General features: G+C 43.0%; 1 long non-coding RNA gene across 2 annotated transcripts in view; it reads right to left on the reverse strand.

Annotated features, from left to right (window-relative positions):
- LOC112994224 (uncharacterized) overlaps window positions 1-7,406 on the reverse strand; it is a 36,057-nt gene extending 28,651 nt beyond the window's left edge. For both annotated transcript variants that reach the window (XR_010389937.1, XR_010389938.1), the window contains exon 1: window positions 7,202-7,406. This is a non-coding gene — a long non-coding RNA (uncharacterized LOC112994224). The remainder of the gene's footprint in view (window positions 1-7,201) is intronic.
- Window positions 7,407-8,306: the final 900 nt, after the last annotated feature.

Consider the following 8,306-nt stretch of genomic DNA (forward strand, 5'->3'; position numbering starts at 1 on the left):
TCTGCAACCATCTGTAGCTGTCATTTAGGTACTGTTTAAAGCATTATAGTCACCATATAGAAATATCATTTACAACAAGCCTACATTTAAAAACTTTAACACGGGCATTTTCTAATTTGAACATTTAAACTTGCAGAATCATGATTGCTGTGTAATCTAAACTGAGCCTCCTAGGCATTACAATAGGTTAGTCTTGCTCTAAAACAGTGAGTAATAATCTAAAGAACATAGAATTAGCCTGAAATGCTACTTTTTATCTCCCTTAAAATTAGTTTTAGGTTGATGTCTGTTTAAAGGTCAGCCCTTTATTTCTTCTGTATCTAGCATGCCTACAAACAATTTCACTGTGGGGAGGATATAGGAAGTAGAGGGCTTTATAATCAGCCTAGCAAAAGGTTGCTTTATAAAATTTCTTTGGTTTTTAGTTAAAGGTTTACTTCAGGTAAAACAAAGCTCTTCACTTAATGGACAAAGACAAATAGCGTGTGTGCTGGGCTGCTCTGATAAATGACATTCTTAGTACAAAGATAATATGGAAAAAGGGGAGAGACTGGAGGATGCAGAGCTAACACTGATCTTTTCAAAAAACATTTGGGAGTCAACAAAACTCTCACACTCTTCTCCTTTCCTCCTTTGGTATCCTGTAGTGGAAAAACAGCAGAATAACAGCATTAAATGTATTTGTTGAAGCGTTTTGTTTGGTGTTCTGACAATCTTGAGTCCCAGCACTAACTGTTGATTGTATGTTTGTGAGTATGGGGAACTGGATGCCGTGGCTTAGGTGCTCTGTTTTAGTCCTCAGGTCTTGTGCATAAACTACTCTTATGAGGTAGGAAACGTTTCCTTATTTGGCCTTTCAGTACAACTTAAACTGTTTGAAGAGTGGTGTTTTTTTTCCCCTCCTCTTACTACATACAGTACTGCAATTAATTTTATTCTATTGCCTTTCTGCAGCAATGGAGCTGAGCTGGAGAAATGCTCACACTTCAAATGAATGTTCAGCTGAATAAAAGAAGTAACTGGAACCAGTTTCATCCTCTACAAATGCATTTGTAGAAGCTATTTACTCTCTCCTCCTCCTTCAGAGCATGTGAAGGCTTTATGCTGACTCATTCTAGCAGAACAAACACTGCATAATACAATATACTGGACAGGACACTGGCATGCATGTAGCAAACATCAAGTTCAGTCTGAGAGGAAGGGTTCTTGATTTCTCATGTTCTCCTAATTTTATGATTATGGTGTGCTGCTACTTAATTATTGCTATATGTGCTTGCTAGGATTGCCTCGACAGAGAGCAAGAGTGGTCACAAATAAAATTAATTGAAGAAACAAAGCACTGCAAGTGTTCACTGATGGAAGCAGCAAAAAAACTTTCTTGCCTCAGCAAGAAAAATGGCTGTGAGATAGAAAATAAGACATTGCTGGTTGGGCTCACTTAGAGAGGACTGGGAATTAACACTTGATATTGTCAATCCCTACCAGAAGCAGACTCTGCAACCTGGAGGTATTTGAATCACTCTTCAAAAAGCAATCAAAGGATGTGTGAAAATCTGTTTCAGGTGTACAAATGCATCCAGATGTGAGGCATACATAAGCATTTAAGCGCCCATGTGCTCTAGGTTCTTGATGCTACAAGGCTGCAGATCAGGCCATGGCTTGCTGGATGCTGAAGAAATAAAATTCTTGTGGAAAGATAAAGCCACTACATACCACAGATGTTGAAACTATATTATTTAGATATTCTCAATTCTGCCTTTAAAATTGATACTTGTTTGCATAATAAACCATTGTTGGAGTCTATTATATGAATTTTTAAGAATAAATGTATAATACATTGTTTTATGACCACTGCAGTTGTGTAATTCAGAAAAACTTTTGAATAAAAAATGTTCTGCCTTTGTATAGTTTTATTCAAAGTCTGCCTATCCTGTTTTCATCAGGAAACCAATCATTTTTTCTTATTTGGCCCATTTACCTCTTCCTGAATGAGGCTACAGTTATTGAATAATACCAGCTGTATCTGAAAGAAAGATAGAAGTCTAACTGCCAGTTTAGCCTGTGCTTAGCTCCAGAGCGTCCACAGCATGTGCTAATCTCATCGCACAGTAAATATGGAGGGGGAACATACACAGATAATAGGATGAAAACAATTGAAACTAGGTTTCCTTGGTCTGTGTGCACAGAATAACACTTTTCCACGCACCTCTTTTTTTTCCCCATTGCTATTTAAAATAAGGAAGTGGTTCCTTGTATAATTGTGTTACAGTATCAAGCTGTTTCTTCTGGTGCACAAAGACATGACTTGAGGCAACTGCTAAGTTTAATGGTCAAAACCACCTGACTGTGGGCCCTGTTTTCAGGTGTATTGAAGCTAGGCTTTCCAGTACTGGAAGTTGATACGTTGCTGGTGTGCTTAGCACTGTAATGAGAAGGCCTATCACTTCCATTTGGGGCATTTGTGACCTTAAATATTGGTGCCTCATTTGTGCTTGTGCTGCGGATAAGTACAATAATTTTTTAAGTAGAATTTAAGACTAAGCCTCTTTACAGCTTATATAGAAGTACTTGATGAACTAACTGAAAGCTGTGTCGCTTGTATGCCAAAAGCATAACTGTTGTATTTTGAACTTCATACAAGCTACAGAAGTCCATTCTGGATTACTGAAATCCACTCTACCATTGATTTGATGCTATCCATTGCTGAGCTAGCAAGCCTAAAGCAAGGCTGAAAATTAAGTAGGTATATATGGGCTACAGTTAACAAACTGTTGCATAGGCAGTCTTTGTAAAGAACTGGAATCCTCAGCTACTTTTTTCTTGATGTACATTAAATCCCTGCAAATGACCCAGTTGAATTATGTAACATTAAGGTGCATTTCATGATGTAGTCTTTCAGTACTGCACATGTGCATCCAGCTCTAGGTTGACCTAAACAGCATAAAAATGCAAATATTTTTAGTTCTAAATTTGCAGAGAAATGCTATGGACACTGCTATGATAAAGTCTGATTCAATAAGCAAGTTGTCTTTCCAGGTTTCTGTGTAGCCTTGAAACCATAGAAGTCAGTTATGAGGCAGGCTATTCTTATTTTTTTATGACTGTGTTTCTATGTTTTCACAACTTTTTACTCAACTTTGGGTCTATTCCTGGTGCATCCTCAAGACTGAGAATACATAACAGCATCTTGTTCAGCTTCAGTATTTCATGTCTCCAAGTTGGATTCTCTTATTAGCTCTGGGCTTAAAGGGCTGCCTTGGACTATGCAAAGACAGTGAAAGGACCAAGAACTGTTTTACAATGGCTTCCCTAATTGAAGGAGCACAGATATTTTTGAGTTCTGTATTTAATACTTGTGTGAATCTTAGTGTGCTAAAGGTTATGAAAAGTGAAATGTGTGGCACCTGTGCTGAGGCCAGTAACTAGACATTCTTCCCTATTTTAGATAAATAATGCAAAGACAAAATATTAATGTTTGCATCTACTGTACCTACTGCTAATAATAAAAAGGGGAAAATGTTTTAATACTGATTTGTTAGACAACATCTGAAACTGGAGTTTGTGTGAACTGGTGTGTGTTTAAGAACTTTAGATCTGTGCTTCACTTGGCTGTTACTGTACTTGCTGGTTCCTTCACAGCTGCCCTGGAGGATCTTGTGCACTTAATATGCCGCTATAATTCTGTCCTTCTGTCCTTATTCTCTAAATAGTCCATATGTCTACTTCCACTTAGATACATTCTTCAACTTCCTTGCTTAAAATACAAGGAGAAACACTTGTCTGAAAGAGGAGGAGCCCAAACAAAAGAAATTATTGCAAATTTATATTTTAATCCAGAATTTAATTAAATTATGATTGAGGGAACCTAATGGAATTTTTTCCCCCAAACCAGAATAGCTTGAATGATTGAGTGAATAGAATTTGGAAAGGCTAGGCTAGGATGGAAGGTAGGACATTAGCCTTTCTAGATAAGGAGCAGTAAATTTCTCTGTTTTAGCAGTACATTATCCTCTGATATTTGTGTTTGTTGATCTCTAACAACAGGCTAAGTAAATATTATCATTTTAAAGATTAGAAAATACAAAGAATACTTGTATTGGCAAAGGTCATAGCTTGTTAATAGCTAATTGGGACTACGGCATGGGAGCTGCTCATTTTCAGTCATTCTTCATAAATTGGCTGGACTAAGTTACCAAAGGAAAAGGTAATTATTACCTGTAAATCACTCCTTTATTAACAGAGAATGTACTAATTGCCTGAGTGTTTTTATAACAAATATTAGACTTTTTAAAATGACTTTATGGCATCCAAGATAAGTGGTTATTCTGCTTTCTTGCATACCTCTTTCTGTTGAGCCAAACATGCAATCCTGTGTCAAAATTGCATATGTATTGCTTTTACTTTTTAATATCCAAATTTTTGCAAACCATAGGTGACTTTATGGACTTTACTTCTGAGTATCCAACTTTGTCTCTTGTACCCTTTGTTGGATTTCTTACTTGGCAATTGGGCAAAATGATAGTTTTAATTACAAGTTCCTGAATCAATGTTTCTTTCCTATGGAAAATTTACTTGCCATAATCTAAAGAATTTTTCCTTTCTTGCCTCCTTTTCTGTAATACAAAATAAATGAGGTGAGAAATTTTAAGTAAATAATCTTGAATGCTTTTTATATCATTTTGAAGGTCACAGAATTTCAACAATGTCTAATGACTGTCTTCCATTGTTTTTCTGCTCATGTTCATAGCTCTATCCCTTTTAAATGAAGACTAGACAAGATACCTGTGAGCATTCAGGTATCCCAGTTTTATTAATCCAGTCCAAGGTTTTGTTAAAGGAAACAAATATTTCAGAATGACACATTTACTGGAGTTTTTTACCTGTCTTTTTTAGGTTTACCAGTAGGTAAACTATCACTACAATTTGTACCATGCTGTTATAATATCCTATTTATCTTTCTTCCCCTACATTTCCAAGATACAATTTTCGGTAATACGTTCACCTAAAACTAGGCATTAGTTTTAAGATTTTGGTATCTGTATGGAATCTCACATGTTGTTTTTTGTCATAGTACTTACTTATATGTTCTCAGTAACTGCCTGATTATTTGGCTCTTCTCTTTGCCTCTAATACAGCATTTTTATTGTTTCCACAAGTCTGCAGATTTCTTGAAGAATCTCCTCTAAGTGCTCCTTTACCTTTCTTTTAACTTGCCACCTCATTTTTTACATACCTGTTTTTTAAATTCAAACTCATGGTAGAAGAATTTTTTTTCCTTCTGACCAAGCATGAAGTTTGAAAGCTAAGGAATTTTTTAAAAACAACTTTGATATATTCAGCTTTAGCATAAATTATTGCAACATTAAAAATAAGCGAAACTGTTCATATGGCAAATAAGGTGACATAATGAAAAGAAACATGAATGATATTCCAGAATTGAAACAATCAGTTGCTCTTATATGTCCTTTCTGGAGAAGGTGCTGTAACTGCATAATGGTACCCTGCCTTGGATTGAGGCCTCCAGAAGCTATTACGATGCAAATACTAAATAATGCCCAATTTAGTCCTAGTGGTGGAACATAAGACCTGTAAAATGATTGGAGCCATTACCTGAGAAATGTGTGGTTGATATCCAGAATTAAAGGTAGTAAGACCAAGATGCTGAATCTGGTAAGTGCTGAGTCTCTACCTATTTAGTCATTTTCTATTATACTGAATTAATTTTAAATAACCTGGTGGGCATCATCTTTCCCTGTTCCATTTTACAATTGCACATTTTTGTGGAAAAGTGAGATCTTTCTCTGCTGGCTTTGAGAGAAGAACACCAAAATGGAACTTTGTGTACAAAACAAAGACCTGTCCCAATTTCCAGTAAGTATTAAGAATTGTTTCACTGGCTTTATTGTTAGAATCAGGCACTTTACAGCTAGAGCGCGTAACTGAAGGAGATTAAAAAAAAGGAAAACACAATTCTCCAGTACAGTTTTATTCTACTTAGTGTACAGATAGTGACATGTACCATAATCCAAGAAAAAAGATAAATTTTGTCTGAAAGATGGTAGTAATTATATATAAATATATATATAAAGTATATCATGGAAAGGGAATTGTGAGGGCAATGTTAACCAACCGTCATGTTTATCATCTGGCAGGAAAATACCATGTAAGTGAGGATCACTGGAAGAACTGGATGCACTTTGTAGTGAAAATCTTTAGCTATATGTTCATGGTAAGTAAAAGACTCTAGCTGTATGGAGGCAGCTGTTGAAAATCCAGCATATGATTTTACAAACCTTTACTGAAAAGCAGAAAGGCCTAGACTGCAGTAATCCATAGAGTTAGCAGCAAGTGTAAAGGACACATGAAAGGCTTGTGTTTGGAAGGTTACCTGTTTTTTCCAGCTATATCCACTTGTGTTACCTCTCGCTACAAACCTTGCCTCATCTATGTCCCTAGATAATCACAGCTTCAGCAATAATACTACTAAAGGCTACTTGTGAGCAGGGATTTTAAGTCTGGACAAACGTCTAGACAATTACCAATTTCAGCTACTCAAGCTAAGCAGCCATCTGATTTGACAATTTTTCATAAAGCATGATACAGAGCATCAAGCAATAAATAATATTATTCTTAGCACATGTGACACCTTCAAAACGTTGTCAAATATTAATTGCCTAACTCACATCTGTAGAAACACTGGAGTAAGGCAGCTCCAGTGGATCCTCTGAAACTGCCCTAGTGTATGGGGTTTGAAACGTGTTGGGAACTACCTTGGCAACCTCCGCATGCCCCCAGACTGGGTTGGCTAACCAAGTTACAGAAAACACCCTCCAGTAAGACTGTCATGACACTGTCAGATGAAAACCTGGGCTGTGGTTTAGGTGGTTGAAAAATAGGCTTTAATATACAGTACAGTGATAGAACTCTTCCATAGCAGCCTATATCCATAAATAGTTCAGCCTTAGTTGCCACATTAGTAGTAGGTCCAGTAATAAGTACCTGGGGTCGGGAGAGGCTCCCTTGGGGCTTTACCTTTCTCCGTTTATCAGCTTCCAGTCACCGATGCTTGGTGTTCTTAGAGCCTCCGCTGCTGCCATTTGGAGCAGGAGAAGGTTTGTTTCTCCTGCTGTCCGGGGAAAAGCGACCAAACGTGAACCCACCGCCTTGAAGGTGAGGCAGGACACCGAGATACGACACTTACCTCCCCTTACGCCTGGGACGGGCACAGTTCAGCCGCTTTCTCGCGGGCGGTGGTGGCGGGGGGAAGGGCACCCGAGCAGCGTGCCGCGCCTCGGGGTCCTGCCCCTCAGGCGCCCAGGCCGCCGGCTGAGACGCACGCCCCGAGCAGGCGCTAACGGCCGGTGCGCGCGCCGAAGGAGTTAACGGTCGCGCCGCGGCGGCCCGGCCCCCGCCCGCCCCTGCGGCGCGCCCATTGGCGGGCCGGCTAGCGGCGGCGTCCAATGGCGGAGGGCGGTGGCGCGGGGGCGCCAATGGGAGCCGGCGGGGGGCGGGGGCGGGGGCCGGCGCGGCCGGCGCCCGGTTGAATGGGGAGTACAAAGCGGCGCGGGGCCGGGGCGGGCCGCCGCTGTCCCTGGCAGAGGCGCGCGTGGGGCTGCCGCCGTTACCGTCCGCAGCCCCGCGGGCGGGAGAGAGGGCGAGCGGGCAGCCGCGCCGCGCGTTGCCTGCCCCGCGGGGGAGGGAGAGCCGAGCCGCCCCTTGCTTTTCCGCCCCGCCGCCCCCCCTTTGGCGCTTTCTTATTTTTCCCCTCTCGGTGCCCGCGGGAGAAGCGCGCCCGCCGCCCGCAGGCACCGCTGAGCAGCGGGATCCCGAGCGGCGGCCGCCGCGTGCATGAGCAGCCCGGCTGCCGCCGGCCCTGCCTTGCCGCCGCGGCTCCTCCGCCGCCGCTGGGAGGCGAGGCGAGGCGAGGCCGGGGCGCCGCCGCAGCCCGGCCCGGCCCGGGCAGCCCCGCCGCCGCGCCCAGGGCCCCCCCCGGCAGGGGATGCTCCCGCCGCCGCGGGCTGCCGCGGCCCTGCGAGCCTGAGGCGCCCCGCCGCCCGCCCCGCGCTGCTGCTGCTGCCGCCGCCGCCCGCCCCGTGCCCGGCCCCGAGCGGCGGGTGCCGGGGCGGTGCGGTGCGATGCGGCTCCCCCGCGGCGCCCGCAGCCGCCGCGGCTCGGCTCGGCTCGGCGGCGGCGGCGCTCCCGGAGCCCGCTGAGGGCGAGCGGCTGTGAGGCGGCGGCGGCAGCGCGGCCCCTGGGCCCTGCCCGCCCCCGGCGGCGCCGTGCTCGCTCGGGGGTGCCGGAGCACC

The sequence above is a fragment of the Dromaius novaehollandiae genome, chromosome 7, assembly GCF_036370855.1.
Source record: "Dromaius novaehollandiae isolate bDroNov1 chromosome 7, bDroNov1.hap1, whole genome shotgun sequence".
NCBI classification, from domain to species: domain Eukaryota; kingdom Metazoa; phylum Chordata; class Aves; order Casuariiformes; family Dromaiidae; genus Dromaius; species Dromaius novaehollandiae.